Source organism: Folsomia candida, unplaced genomic scaffold, assembly GCF_002217175.1.
Source record: "Folsomia candida strain VU population unplaced genomic scaffold, ASM221717v1 Fcan01_Sc010, whole genome shotgun sequence".
Classification (NCBI taxonomy): domain Eukaryota; kingdom Metazoa; phylum Arthropoda; class Collembola; order Entomobryomorpha; family Isotomidae; genus Folsomia; species Folsomia candida.
The window spans coordinates 303,195-319,677 of NW_019091202.1; positions in this window are offsets into that span (position 1 = coordinate 303,195).

Genomic DNA, 16,483 nt, shown 5'->3' on the forward strand with positions numbered 1-16,483 from the left:
CCCTTCTTCATCTCCGTAGCACTTACATGGACTATACCCAAATGAAAATTATCGAAGCCTTGTTTCTCGGATCTGAAGCCACGATAGCCCTTGAACTAATCGAGTGTGGCATCTGGCTCTGCGCGGCGTCAATCTTTGCGACCATTCGATTGTATCCTGTTCTGCCGTTCGGCTTCTACGTCATGTTTCCATTCTTTACGTTCGCCATCTTCGGGATTTCACAGCTCCTTCTGCCCGTCATTGCTGGTATGCATGAAAATTCGGCCAAGGCTCTAGCCAAGTGGGTTAGACAGGTGGAGGGAAATGAGTTCCCAAATCGCGGATATTTAGGCCGAAAATTCCGAGCACTTCGTTCGATTCGGTTCATCGCTGGCTTTAATGGGTTCACCTTCTTCATGCTGGACAAGTCGTTTAAAACCTACTTTTGGCGAAGTATTATGGATAATACCATTACGCTATTGCTAGGCTTACCAGAACTATAGAAAAATCAGGACAAATTGAAGTGTTAGGTATATATCTGTATGTGCGTAATTACCTGTACGAATATGTATATTTTAGGATTAGACTAATCTGAATAGCAATTGATATATAGTAAGAAATCGTATGTTCACGAAGTCAAGAGGATGACTCCAAGATGCACGACCCGGCCCAGATCGATTTCGGGCGCGTCTGTCACTGGTTGAAACCAATGGGCAAAACTTGCGCCCCATCAGATCAGTTAGGGTCACAGCTCTTCGCATTATGCTCATTTTTATTGGTACTGACAATTTTTACCGGTAGAGCGCTATCCTTCACTCACTTTTATGCTACCGTATTATATACAACATCAATACAATTTCAATATGGGATATTCCAATTTTACGCCATTGACACATGTCAAGAGAATAGTCAGGCATAATAAATTTATTTTTTTTATAACGATACGGTTTAAATTTGCTTAGCAGACGGATAGTAGGAATAATTCTTATACCCAAACTTTTTTAAAAATCCTTCGCGTAGGCTGCTATTTTGTGATAAATAATTTGGGTTGAGAGCATGATCTCGGGATTTACCACGAGTCACTTGCTGTAGGTCATTGTGAATGACTCTGTTCTCCTACTAACGTTTAACATTTTCGCCATGCAACTTTTAGTTGGTGGATTTACAGTTTTGGCGAAAAATTGATTTTCCGGATAAACTTTTTGGTTCAAGCGGATCTTGGGTATCCTTTCCGTGAGGGTGGAGCTCTAACCGCTTTTTCCCTCCGCTTGATTTCAACGTTTTTAAGTACATAAACTTACTTTCGACCGACAATAAATCCATTTGCAGTAAGTTTTCTAACTATGGCTCTCTGGCTCAACATGTCTTTGGAAAACACTTTCATGCGTGCCTCGCACTCTGGGGGGTGCTGTAGGGGCATTTTTAACCGTAGGGAAAATCTGAATAGTGCTAAATTTTCGTTAACTATCTGGGTATGACATATGTAAATTTTGAAAATGCCGCGACTGTGCATCACACGCCACCCCAAAAATTAGCTCCTTCTTCTGGCCCAACCCTCTGTAATCTCCGTCGCACTTACTTGGACTATACTCAAATAAAAATTATCGAAGTTACGTTTCACGGATTTGATACAACAGTCGCCCTTGAGCTTATCGAATGTGGCATTTGGCTCTGTGCGGCATCAATCTTTGCGACTATACGATTGTACAACGTTCTCCCGTTCGGCTTCTATGTCATGTTTCCATTCTTTATGTTCGCCATTTTCACGATAGCACAGCTACTTTTACCCGTTATTACCGGTATGCATGAAAATTCGGCCAAAGCTCTGGCCAAATGGGTGGGCCAGCTGGATGGTAAAGGATTGCAAAATTGCAAGTATTTACGAAGAAAATATCTATCGCAACGACCGGTACGGTTGATCGCTGCGGTTAACGGGTTTACCTTCTTTATGCTGGACAGGTCTATTAAAACCTACTTTTTGCGAGGCATACTGGATAATACGATTACATTCCTGATTAGTTTCCCAGAATTACATAAAGTAAAATCAGGTTGAGTGGTAGTATTAGGTTAGTGTGTGTACCTATCCACGAAATAATTAAGTTTGCAAGAGACCCTCAAACCCGCACAGTAATAAATGCATATATGTAGTACATGGCACTATTTAGTCTTGGTTGTTTTAAGTTCCCAAACTAGGTGTACAACAATTAACTGATTAGTGCTAATGATGGATAAACCGTTACAAATGTAGGAAACTAAGGAGTGAAATCACGGAATAACGAGCTTTGCCAAAAAATCAAGCCAAGAATTAGAAATCACATGACGGTTATGATTCCGTTGAATGCCTCCTTTATCGAAAAATAATTATTTGCGGCCAAATTCAGGTTTTTGTTAAATTTTCTCTCCGTTTTCCTACACAAAAACACGGAAAAACGCACGGCGCACCTGGGTACCTTGAACCCCCAATATTTTTCTTTAAAAGGGGCCATCTAAAGGAACGATAAGCGCCATGGGAGTGCTAATGTTTGGCTTGATTTTTTGATATAACTCGTTAGTCAATCAGGGTGTAGCTTGAAAAAAGGTTCCATTAGTAGTGACCATTCATCAGGTCAAAATGGAGGTCTGCATACTTGGGGTTAAGTTTAATATTAATAGTGTACAATTTTAGTACTACATAAATACGTATACGTTTGTGACCTTTTGCCCTTGACAGGATAAAGGGGTCAAACCTCAGAACAATAAATAGACGTTTTTGAGTAGAGCAGCCTTCTACTTCTTTCTCCAATTGCACCTCAACCGATTATCGAATTTGAAAGGGGCAAATTTCATTTGTCATATTTATGGAATGGTGTCCGGGCACTGCATACCCCACACATCGTTCCCCCACATTACATTTCCCACGTCGCATTCCCCCACAATTAATATCTTCACATGTCATACCAGGCACACCTCATTCCCCCACGCATCATTTCCTCACTTATCATATCCAGCACATTTCATTCTCCTCAGTTCATGCCTCCAGTTCATGTAGGTAAATGGGAAATGAAATGGATAAATAGGTGTTCTATTTTACTTCTCGGCATTAATAAAAGCTTTATTTACATAATAACATAGTATAGTCAGCCAAATGTGGTCCTCATTTATCAACAATTTCAAATTTATAAATTTAAAAATTTAAAAATTCCCAAATTTATAAATTTAAAATTCCCAAATTTAAAAATTTAAAATTCCCAACTTTACAAATTGTAATGCCAGTTGTACAATTTTTGAGCCCGAACCAGGGCTTATGTAATTGTCACGTCCGTCTGTCTGTCTGTCCGTCTGTCTTTCGATAACTCTCGAACGATTTAGATTGTAAGTTGTAGATCATAAGGTCCTGGCGCCACGGAGATGACGCCAAAGGTTAAACGTGTAGAATTGTCTGTTTCCATCGTTTTAGACGTAGTTTTTTTTTGGGGGGGGGATTGTAGAAATCTCCGTAGTTTCCACGCAAGATAAAGATCAAGATCAAGATAAATCTGCCAAATACTAAAGATAAAAGATCAAGATCAAATCCCAGCTCAAGATCAAGATCACAAGATCAAATAAATTCTAGTTCTGTTGCAAATATTTGTTATACATAAACCGATAAATACAACCATGTGTAATGTATGTACGTAGTGTGCACTGTGCAGGCTGTAAACACTAGATTAGTAACCAAAATTGGTTGTCTAACCAATTTTAGTTATTCAAAGCTGATCGCATCAACGTTCTTATAATTCCTTATAGGTATAAAATACTTATAAACTACGTATAAACTAACAAAACGTTTGCTGTGATGTTTTAAGTGGCCCTTATACTTCATTTCTTTGTAAATTAAGCAATAGTTGCAGTATCAAGTTGTCACAAATTGAGCCAAATTTTTGATGGGTTAATAATACTCGCATTTAGGAAATAGATCGACGTTTGAAGAACTGGTTCCATTAATCAGTAAAAAAAAATTAAATCTCGTGCAAGTGTTTTTCGGTTCCTTGAATGTACTTTGAGTAATTGATCAAGGGGTTATTTAAAAAAATTATCAATGTTTAAAAATGCTATGTTTTATGTTTGTGATTTTGATCTTGAACTGAAGATCAAGATCAAGATAGAAGATCTTACCGAGCTACATAGATCAAGATCAAGAACAAGATCAAAGGCTCAAGCCGAAGATCAAAGATCAAGATAATATCTTGATCTTTGATCTTGATCTGGTATCTGAGATAATGATCTTGCCCACCTCTGCGGGAAATTCATGTTCAGTTTCTACGGATCCTAATCTGTACGAACGAATATGAAAGGTATGCAGAGATATATATGTACAGTGAAATTAATGATAAATAAAATCGTCTTATGTATAATTATTACGAGTCGTGCTACCTCTTGCATGTACATGATGAGGTCAATATGAACATTTTCCAGCAATATTTCCCACGATATATGATAAATCTAAATTACTTTTCCTTATTATCTTTATTTTCCGTATTTTCCTTATCTTATTTTTCCTTTCACTTCCCTCATTCCACTCCAGTCATGTATTTTCCTCACTCTTTTCATTTATGTCAGTCCCTGGCGTCATCATAATTTAAATATTTTGGCGACCTCCAGGGCCAATATGAGATTCGACTGGGGCAACGTGAGACTGGACTGGACTAAATACTTCACTCCTTAAGGTGCAGCTTTCACTCGTGCCTATCAACCATACATAATGTCAGTCAGTAGGACAGTTCAAGTCCCAATTTTTCTCGAAAAGGATGACCACACCGCCGAATTACCCGGTATCACGTACGATCTCATTTTCGGCGGTTTGCGGGGGGAAATTGTGTCCCAAACTCATCCCGAACTGGTCGGCGCATCTGAAAAGCTAAGGTTTGACATGGGCCCCGTAAAAATCCCGGAAACCGGTGAAACCGTTCTATTATCGGTAGATATTCCACTAATTCAAAAATATTCCCCCCGAATTTCGAGGAAAGGAACGTTTGAGAGGAAAATGTTGCGGAAAGTGGAGGGAGACATTGCCTCGCACGTGGACAAATTTGCCCTTGGGGACACGTGTAAAGTGGAGAAGATGGTAAAATCCTTACTCTACGTTATCGGGGGGATTCCGAACGATTTTGAGATTCCATGGGGTAACCTGCTTCCGGTGGTTGGCGTGTTTGTCTTTGGATTTTTGGTGGACGACAAGTTTGACGAGGTAGGTGGGACTTAGCAAGTTAATAAATAATAGAAAAAAATATTGATTCATTATTCACTCATTTAAAACTTAAAAGTAAATATTTATTCATTTTGTCAATTAAAATTCCCGTTATTAGACGGATTTCTCAATTCACCTAATGAGTGAAGAATGGATAGTGAATAAAATTTTGCATTCATTCATTCATTCATTCATTCAGCATGAATGTGAAATGAAAAAATATTTCCCCATTCAAAAAATTTGACAAACTACTTAGTAAACCATTATTCATGAAATTGTTGAATGTCTTATTAATGAATAGTGAATTAATTCTGTTTTGCATAAATAATGAATGTGAACAGGTAGGGGTGAAGGTGGACGAGACCTCTGGGATTGAAGAGAGAAGATTGTCATGGTTAGAAATGACGGCTAGAATTTGGTCCGTGGATGAATGCGAGGTGAACACGGGAGATAAGCTCACTCATTTTTTGGAAGATTGTAAAAGAGGATTGCAACGGATGGAGAATTTTAAAGGCGAATCGGAACCCGCGCGGGGGGCCGTGAAGGAATGGCTACTTAGAGAAGCCCTGGAGGGTACAGGTGGGTAAATATGTATGAAGTTTTTATGTCAGTCTATTTAGGAATCAAATACGAAAATCCCGAATAATGCCAAAAATTGTTGCCCAGCCGGGAATCGAACCACGGCGCCCTTGAATTCATGTCAAGTGCTCTGGCCACTGGGCTACTAAGGAAATTAGTAACATTATTGGGGCTTCTCATATTTCTGTGACATTTTTCTGTGAATTTCTACTTTCTTTTACGGTTACAACGAACTGTTCGATCTTGTTCGAACAAGTCGATTACAAGGTGTATGTACATATAAAAAAATTTTACGCACCTCAAACAACACTCCGTTATTTCTGCACCTTCTTGACTTACAATATCCCGGCAACTTCACGAAATTTAAATAACCTTTAAACTATCGGACGATTTGCGACACAATAAATGTTTCCCACAAGATAACGGCTTGTGGGTGGGGGAATCATTAGAGGGAATTACAGCCGATCACCCAAAGATAAAAAAGTTTCATCAACTTCTGACAGAAGTTGGGTAATATCTTCTGAGGTGCTTAAAAATTTTTGCGTATTGGGAAATGGCCGATACGAGTACACATGTAGGTTTGAACAATATTTATCTGCATAATTCGTCATATTTAACTTCTTTGCAGCCAGGGAAAAAACAGTGGCCGCCTATCTCGCCGAGCGCCGCTACACGTCCGGATTTAGGTGCAGCTGTGAAGTAATGGCGCTCAGCTTGCACATCGTGATAACTCCGGAACAGCGAGAGGATCCCGTTTTCAAAGAGTTGGAAGACCTTTGGGCCACCCTGGCCGGGCTGGCAAATGAAATTTTCTCCCTCGCCAAAGAGGTCGAACAGGGCGAAGGGTCCAACTACTTGCTCGTGGCGGGAAAGAGTGCCGAATTTACGAGTATTTCGACCTGCTTGGCCCACCTTTTAGAAGTTCGAATGCCCTGGATGATCCAAAACATTAAGGCTTTAGAGGAAGAGCTACTCGTAAAATATGATGGGGACGAAAATTTGGGAAATTATTTCAAACTTGCGAAATACTCGTACGACGGGATGGTCAAGTGGTCCCCAGGGTCGGGACGGTTTGGTCGGTTTAAGGAAAGAAGTGTTAGTATGGTTTTTACAGAGTAATGTGCATATAGATATTAGAGGGATTGCGAATTAAGGTTTTCGCCATTTCCACGCGAATTTCAAATTAAAGTAAACGAGTGTATTGTAATAATCCTTAATTAGCAATCTCCATATTTTACAGGATATTAATCTAACTTGGGTATAGAACTTAAATTGTGTATTATGATTTATGTGAATAATTTACTAACGCGTGGATAGGCTCACTTTGCGAATCCGGTTATAATCCTAATTTTGTTGATCATTTCTTGGCTAAACCCAAGATAAAACATTAACCAACTGGTTACACGACAGCATGCTTCAATTTTACTTGAATTTTATTAGATTAAGGAGAACATGTTGGTTTTGTTTGAACTGAGATTAGATTAACTTTCAAATTCTTAACAAGCCAATATTCCTGTGTAGACCATAATCTACATAATTTACATATCTGTATTAATCCGGAAATAAATGCTATATCATACTGTTTATGTTTCTTCACGAACAACAACTTTTATCGGTAAATTCATTAATGCAATTTAACTAAACTTATGTAAAATGATAAATATGTAGAACAAACCCCCTTTAGCTAAGAGGTAATGCAAAGTTTGGAATTGGAAAATTAAGTATCAGCGCACTAATTATGGACAGGAAACCTCCCCAATATCCTAATTATCTCAAAGTTTGTCATAAGTGCTCGGAAACTTGGTCATAAGTAATCTCGTTACTATCTTCATAGCCGTCTTCTGCCTTCAAGATGCCGACCCGTCTCGGCTACAAGGCTGTGGCCGTACATTTCTCGGCAAACAAGTACCTTTGCAAGATGCCGTTAGATTTTGACAAAAAAACGAAACAATTCAGCTACACCAAAATCACAAAGGCGAACTTCTCCAAATACGCGGGCTGGCTGAGCGTTGTCTTTTTCTTCTTCTACTTCATCAGCGTTGGCCACTCGACATACATGATTGTCCGCCAGGTTGTCAAGCCCAACCCAGCCGTCAAGCTGAAACACATTTTCCTCGGGGTGATGATGAACACGGCGGGGACGATGGTGGTGGGAACGGTGATCTACGTTTTAAGAAGCGGCCAAGAAGCCGTGGACCGGGTCAATTGGTTGATCCAGCGGTATGACATGTTTCCGAAAGAGGGTAAGATGACGAATTAGCCTATTTAAGGGTAAACAGCTTTAACACCTCAGATAATAGCCCTAAGGTTTAAAAACATTATTAAATGCTGATTCTTGTACAGCATGTTGAGCGAATTTTAGTCAATTAGACGTACAATGCTCACCGCAAAACTATTCAAATATTACATATACCTATTGTAAGCCTTATCTTAGGAAAAAATCGATGAAATATGTACGACACGATTATGTACGTATCACCATGAGCTCCTTTCTAAATAAACAGAACATACACAACGCATATGCATAAATTTAATGAAAATCAAGTCATTACAGCGTAGGATTATTACAAAATAGACTAAAATGACTAAGGATTCATGGTTGATTTGAGACGATGCACATTAGAAACCCATGGTTGAAATTTTTGATAATTTTCTGCAAAAATTTTGGTCGAAACTTCTTTTGCTTTTGTTCCAAATTTCGCGCGATTCGTGATTCTTTCTAGGCTAACTGTTTTCTTCAAACTTTGTGGATTAGGACATTCAATTTTTGTTCCACCAGAAATGAATTCGTCCTCACATCGCATATGGAAGACGACCTCAGGAGAACTAGACACATTTGGGATAGCCGCATACGCAATGCTTTTCCCTCTACCGTCCCATTTTTTGCGACAGTATTTGGAATGGCGGCAAATTTGGATGTCTATCAATATCTCTGGTATGATATCCTTCCGGTGGAAGTCGTCAACCTCGTCTGGACGCGAATTGTGATCAAATTCTTCTCCGGAATATTGACATACATTGGTTTTGCGGAAAGTTGTAGGATGTTGGGAATTATGGGAATCCTTGCCATAGCCCCGACCCAACTGATGGCCCGGATCGTGAAGAGATTGGCGCAAAGGGACATCGGCGAAATGGGGTAAATTTCCACTTAGTTTCTGAATAGATTAAGTTTTGAAGATTCTTACATCGGTGACTTAACATTTAACAATTTTTTCCCCATCTTACGAATCCTTGTCAGTTAAATCATTAGCTTAGAAATTTATCAAATGCTTGGATAAAGCAGGAAATCATTCTCAACTGATTTCATTCAATCTCAATCTAAGTATAACATTTTCCGTCGAATTTGGATGATCATTAACAAGGTTGAATTTATTATTATTTAGCAATAACTTCGGGTTTAAATTTCCAGGCAAAATTCCGACGAAACGGAGGAGTATCTCCATCGCACTTACTTGGACTACATCGAAATGAAGATCATTGAAGTCTCTTTTCACGGGTTTGAGGCCACACTCGCCTTTCAGCTCATCGAGTGTGGAATCTGGCTCTGTTCGGCATCTATCTTCGCAAGCATGCGGTTGTACGACATTCTCCCGCTAGGCTTCTACGTTATGTTTCCATTCTTTACATTCGCCATCTTCGGGATTTCACAGCTGCTTCTGCCCGTATTTGTACCAAAATGTACCAAAATTTCGCCAAAGCTCTGGTCAAGTGGGTGGGGCAACTGGAAGGAAAAGGGTTCACAAATCGGAGATGTCTGCGGCGACAATTTCGGGCACTACGCCCGATGCGGTTCATCGCTGGCTTAAATGGGTTCACATTTTTCATGCTGAACAAGTCTATTAAGACCTACTTTTTGCTAAGTATACTGGATAATACTATTACATTCTTGATAGGTTTGCCAGAACTGGAGAAAAGTCGGGTCGAATTCAACTATTAGGTTAATACGCACCTACATATAAAATGATTAGGATTAGTTAAAGGATATAAAATGTTGCGGATGCGTAGCTTCTCCTTTGGGTGATACTTAATAAAGGCAAAACCCACAACACTGTTAGTTAAACTAATGTTGATTTATTCTTAATTCACACTTACAAGTAGAACTAATCTAACTTACAAACTAACTACCCTAGCTTAACTTTAACAAAGAAGGATCTCGGATCCGATGGACTGATCATCTTTACAAGTTGTTTTCGCGTTATTTTCGTGTCTTTCCTGTCGAGGGAGAAGTTTATGCATTTAAGTTAGGGAGCATTTTCCTGCTCCCCAACAAATAAACGCACAGTGTACATATTGTATGAGTACAGCAATCTACGAGTTTGTTGTTGGTTACCGATATATCTAAATATACAAATTGAACTGATGGATGTGAATACATGTACATCACAACACAAGATTATTTAACTGGCTAGGTATATTTATTACAACAATACTTGAATATTACATTATGTATACGAAGGTGCCGGCTGTCGAGGAAGGGCTGATTAAAAATGCAAACAATAATGCTAAATACTAATTATAGTAATCCATGATTTAAGAAAAATGACACCATCAGTAGTTAAAATTTTCCGTTAATCAATCTGTACAATTATTAATAAGTATTAGATTGATATAATATGCAGTACATACATCATCTGTATAAAATTCATCTAAACTTAGAAATAAACTAAAATAAAAGTTGAAATACCGTTATTCTACGAACGAACAAAATTATCCTTTCCCCACCAGTAATAAATTCACAGTAGAAGAGAAACAGAAATGCGTAGTCATCAGCACAGTCGCAATTTCCATGATGTTTGGACCAAACCTTATTTTGATTGGGGAACAAGCTTGAATCCTCTTAAAGCAATTATTTCTTCTGCAAGCAGGGTCGTTTCGTAGCCAATTTTTTATCAAAATTTTCGAGTCGTGGTTCGACTTTCCGGAAGAATAGCAGATAAAAAGTATCATTCCCAAGGCATCAAGTGCAATTAATGGATACACTAGAAACGCAATTTGTTCCGAGATTTCATTCCCGAACGAGATGGTAATGTAGGATCCAAGTATTACGGCGAGGCAGCCCGCCGTGTAGAAAAATTGGAGATGGAAATTCTGAAAGTGACCGTTGTACATGGATTCTATAATTTTTACTTCCGAGTATAACCTTAGCTGGAGGTCGATTTCATACCCAGTTTGGGAGGGGATCCGCCTGCATGTAAAAATTAAGAAAAAATACGATTTTATTTAAAATGTCAGTAAAGATAAGTAACAAATTCCTTACATAAATTTGAAAAAACTGTGCATAAATCAGAAAAAGCCGGAACCAAATTTTGGAGACCAAAATACATTAATATTCGTTAAAAATATAATCCCGGTGTACCATGCAAATTCTAACCGCCTTCGGGTAGCAGTTGGCTGTCGATTTCGGCCGCAAGTATGTTTTGCACCCATGGCCGAAGCGGCCTAGAAGCCACACCGGAAAGCGGTCCGTAGTCGGGACCCTACTTTTAACCGTAACTTAGCCTCCGCAACCCCGACTTTCTGCCACCTTTTGTCCGCGTCTCAGCCACCGCTTACCCGAATAATTTCAGAAATGATTTTAATTTCTACTTTTTTTAAAATATTAATTTATTGAATGCATTAAGGGTATACATACATACATTTCATTACAAGGAAACAAAATACATTTGCATAAAATATCTGACAATGAAAATTTTAATCTAATTTCTTGTGATTCATTGCCAACCATAAATATTCCTATCTTACTGCTTTCAAATGGATAGTGCTCTAAGTTTCGTTTAACATTAAACTTGCGACAAAGTACACAGTATTCATTATTATTATTCTGTAGAATTTTGTAAACAATGACTATTTCTCCAGATTTCAAAGCTAAACAATTATCACTATTTTTTTCCGAAAATGTCATCATAACCGGAGTAGGACTGTTAACTATTTCAAGTCTTTCCATTTCTAAAATCCTGTTAGAAACTTGGGTCAAATAATTATTATTCGACCGTTTCATTTTCTTAATTTTTTGCATAAAACTTTCAAATGGGAAAGCACTTACATTGTCTAAGGCACCAAAATTAAGTGCATCATCGCATAAATGGAGTAACCCATGTACATTGAAAACACAAAATTCCAATCCATAAATTTGTTTTCCCTGTTCTATAAATCTAACAAGAAGAGAATGAGCAAAATGATTCCACTCTTTGTCATCAGCCTTTTTAGACAAAAGTATGAACATTGCGCAATGTAGCAGTAAAAAATGCTTAAAATAACGAAGGGGGATAATAGTTAAAAATGCTGGGTAAAATGTATAAAGCATTATAGTCCTAAACTCTGTTGCCTTGAAATTGTCAATCTCCGCCAGAACTCTGGGGCGGCGTTGAAAATGTTTTGGTAAATACGCTTTGAAACTAAGAAAATTTGCTGAAATACGGTTTATAATATTCTGGGATAATTTATGCGGACAATTACTTCCCTTTGTCCAAAGACGCAACAATTTTCTAACTACTCCAAGACAAACTAAATGCATGTAGTCAAGTGGCATCTGGGTAACTAACCCTACATCAAGTTTTGTAAGACTACAAGTGCCGGTGTGATGTTTTGCGTCAGTCTGATTATTAAAATCTTCATCCGTCCTCTTAGAAATATCTGTTTCTAAGTAAACTACACGACCTATCCATGTGCCGGATTGATTGCATTTGTCGCAACCATAATATCCATTAAAAGATTTTACATTTTTTAACAAATTTCGTGCGGGGGTATCTGCAATAAAGCAACTAACCCTGATATCAAATAAAATGTTATTTATCAGTAAGCCATTTTTCTCAATCGCTACCATATCATCTATGAAAGTGTCAAGGAAATCTAAATTCTGGGGCTTGCAATTGCCATAAAATAATCCAATTACGAATACTGACAGATTAATCTGATCTACTTTTCCCAAAATTGGCCAGAATTCATGCTTACTGCTACGTGAAAGAGGAATGCCATCTATTCCAATTGATAACGTGAGTATTGGATTTTTGCACTTTGTTTTTATCGTGGCTAGCATACTACAGTTCCAGTTAGAAATGCTGCTTAGATCTTGCAGGCGTCTAACAATGTTCTGTTCTATTCCAAAATAAACAAAACTGCCTCCACTGATTTGTATCACATTTAGTTGCCTTGGAGTATTGCGCAATGTTCTAGGGTCAGAAGGCAAGTTAGGAAAATGTGGCTTAAGAATATGTAACAAATCTTTAAGAGCCAGATGACCTATATTATGATGAGCAGACCATTCCACCAGGGCTTGTCTGCTAATTTCCATTGCAGTAACTTCCCTGTCATTGCTATCATTACTTAACTCTAAAATATTTTCAGTCTCATCGGTCAAAACAACGTTTTGCGTATCCTGCTCATCCTCACTTGAAGTAACTAAATTTAATGCTGAACTACTCACACCAATATCAACTATACTACTCTGTATATCAAAATCTAAATTATTATGCGTTACATTTGTATCAACATCTTGTGATCTAATTTGTTGAATGAGTTCTTCAACTTTCTTTACTCGCTTTCTCCTATTTGTCCATCTTGAATATCCGGACATTGCTGACGACGACGCTGCCTCCCTCCGCCTCGGTCACTAGCGTTCTTCAACCAGGATTTGATGCGTTCGTCGATGTCACTATTTGTAGCTTTTGCTGTGGAGGAATTTTTCCTCACCGACTCTGCAAAAATAAATAATTTCTTATAAACCTTTGTCGTAATCTACATCTTCTATTGAAATTAAACAAATATTACCATATACAGCTCCGAGCACTTTAGTATTTTGTAGACCAAGCTCAGAGCACTTTCCCCGTCCAGTTAAACAAAACTTTTTGGCCAACTCATTGGTAAGTGTGGCCTTTAAGATTCGTCCCGTCACGGATTTCAGGTCCTTTCCCCCTAAAATTTCTAAATGTTGAACCTTTAATGAAAGTAAACAGTTATCTTTAGGCAATGAGGTAACCAGAAGTTATTTGACTGATTTACACATACAATCTTTACAAAATTGCTGTCTGTTTGCAACCACGCCTCTAATTCTCGAAAACCATCGGGCGCTGAGAGTGGTAACTGTGGCGCTCCACTTAGCGTGGGGAGGGGTTGACCTTGAATGTTGGTCCTGCTCAGTAGCTCTGCAAGGCTGTCGCTAACTAGGACCAGCCGGTCAATCACGCGTTCCTGAAACCCTATAAAATATTATTAATCAATGAACAATATTAGTGGTTTGTGACAAATAAAATATGTGCCAAATGTGCCAAATGAAATAATTTTTACGTCTGGTTTCAGCTTGAAATTCTTCAAACTGGTGTTTTAGCGTCCCCACATCACAGTTGCAGGACTCTTGTTGTGAGACGAAAACCGTCACTGGAATTGGTGTGGAACCCGACACTAAGTTTAACTCATTGTCTATCAAATTTTAAATAATTTAGAATAAATCATGTAGATTTGTAAAATTGTAAATTAGCATACAGTTATTTTCTAAATTTTTCGAGGTATCGAGTTGAAATTCTCCACCTTCCTGCTCTTCAACAGTGTGATCGATGTCCTTTTCTAAAAAGTAATGAAAAAATCAATCTTGAGCAAATTCAGATTTTCTAGACTAAGAGTTACCTGAATTATCTTTATTTCCGGCGGAAATTATATCTTCATTCAGCATGAAATAGGAGGAGCTGGGAAAAGTGAAATAATTACAAGGTTTTTCTGTATCTGAGTCACTATCAGATAATTGTGAGAGCGGTGGTTCCGGTATTGATGTCTTCGTAACCCTGCTGGGTGTCTTCTTTTTTTTCATCAATTTAAGTCCGCCAGTGCCTTGATTTTTGACAATATTGGCTCGCCTCCTCCTTTGTGAGTGATCCTCGGCGTCTGTTGATTCGACGACAGAGTCTTCCTCAGCTTTATTGCAAATTCCACGGGCCTTAATATACGAATCTGCAGCAATAATAATAATCAATAATATTAAGCATAATCGAAATACATATTTAAATAGATAACAGAATAAAACAAGTCAGGAACTAAAAAGTACTTACCACAATTTTGTAGCACTCGACATTTATATTGGAACCAACCAGAGTCAGGCTGGGTGTGGTCCTGAACAAATTTTCTTATCCTTGGCCCTGAAACGGGTGGCCACTTACAGATTGATTTTGAGTTATCAATCCACGTTGATGAAACTACTTCCACCGACTGTTCCTCAGTAAACTCCACAACAGCAAAAGACTTAATTGTTTGTGACATGAGTACTTCTCGAATTATTTTAATGTTTAAATAGATGGGAAATAATTATTTAATTATTCACTCTGCAGCTGATGGTAATGTGGGAAATGTGGGAGAAGGAAGATGAAGGGGAAAGAAATGAGAAGCAGGCAACTCTATCTGGTGGTGTGCTCTGTACATAAATCGAGCATGGAGAAGTTGGCCCACCACTTTCTGGCCGACATCGGGCCGCTGAGAAATTTTTCATACAACTTTTCTAGAGTTCGATAAGAAGGCGGCTAGAAATCGGATTGAACTGCGAAATCCGACTCTTGCTAGAACCGAACCCGAAATCGGGAATTTGTCGGACAAGGTATGTAAATTCGGCCGAACATAAACCGATTTTACTCTTTCTACCCGCTTTCTAGCCGATTTCTCTGGTACATCGGGATGTTTCCTTAACGATATATGTAAATAGAACATTTGTTCGACAAACCTGCAAATATTTGCAACTTGATCCATATTTCCATTCAGAATTTGCACATATGCCAAAATCGTGGTCAATATCGTTCCATACGTCGTCCCCACCAAAAAGGCAGCATTGGCGGCAAACCAATACCACACTACGAACTCTATGATATCCAGAAATACCACAATTTCCAGATGTCCCAATTCCACGTGACACTCTTGGAATTCATGACTGCTAACAAAAATCGACCTCAGCATTGGCACCATGCAAGGACTTAACAAATTTAGCACCGTGACACAAATTGGGATACCAATTGCAGTAAAACACATTTGCAGAATCCAACCTTTACCTGTGAAAAATCCCATCATTCATTATTCATTTGTTCAAAATTTGAAAATGATTATTTACTCATTCATTTTTATTCATAAAGCCTTAAATATGTAGGTTTTAAATAGTAAATGGGTTTCTTAATCTAACCTGTGAATTAAGCTAATCGTGAAGAATAAATGAATTCTTCATTCATTGAATAATTAAGCAATGGATAAATATTTACTTTAGACTCATTCATTCAAAGCTTTTGAAAAAAATTATAAATGTGTCGAATAATGAACGACTAATTTATTCAATATCTATTGAATAAATGAGTGTGAACAGTTATGATGCAAACCTTACACAATTTCAGTAGTGAAGTACAAGGGAACCTATCCTGCGCGCAATGATGCCCATTAATATTTTCAAATCTAAGCAACACATTTAGCATTCCCGCACATTGAGCCGGGTCAAGATAAATTGGCGAAAATCCGATAAATGTCAAAACCCAGTATGAACTTCGGAGCAGTTGAGACTTTCTCAATGTTTGGTATAACCTGAGATTATTTGCGAACAAAAATAATCCGTACAATATGAAACAGTGTTTTCTAGAGGAATAGATTCGTCGGTGATGTATTCTAGCAGGTGGGGCAACTTTTTCCCATTTCGTTTTCTTCGCATTCCACCGAATTTTATACAGCCCCAAGAAATTTGAAAATAAAATTTGAAGGTTTACA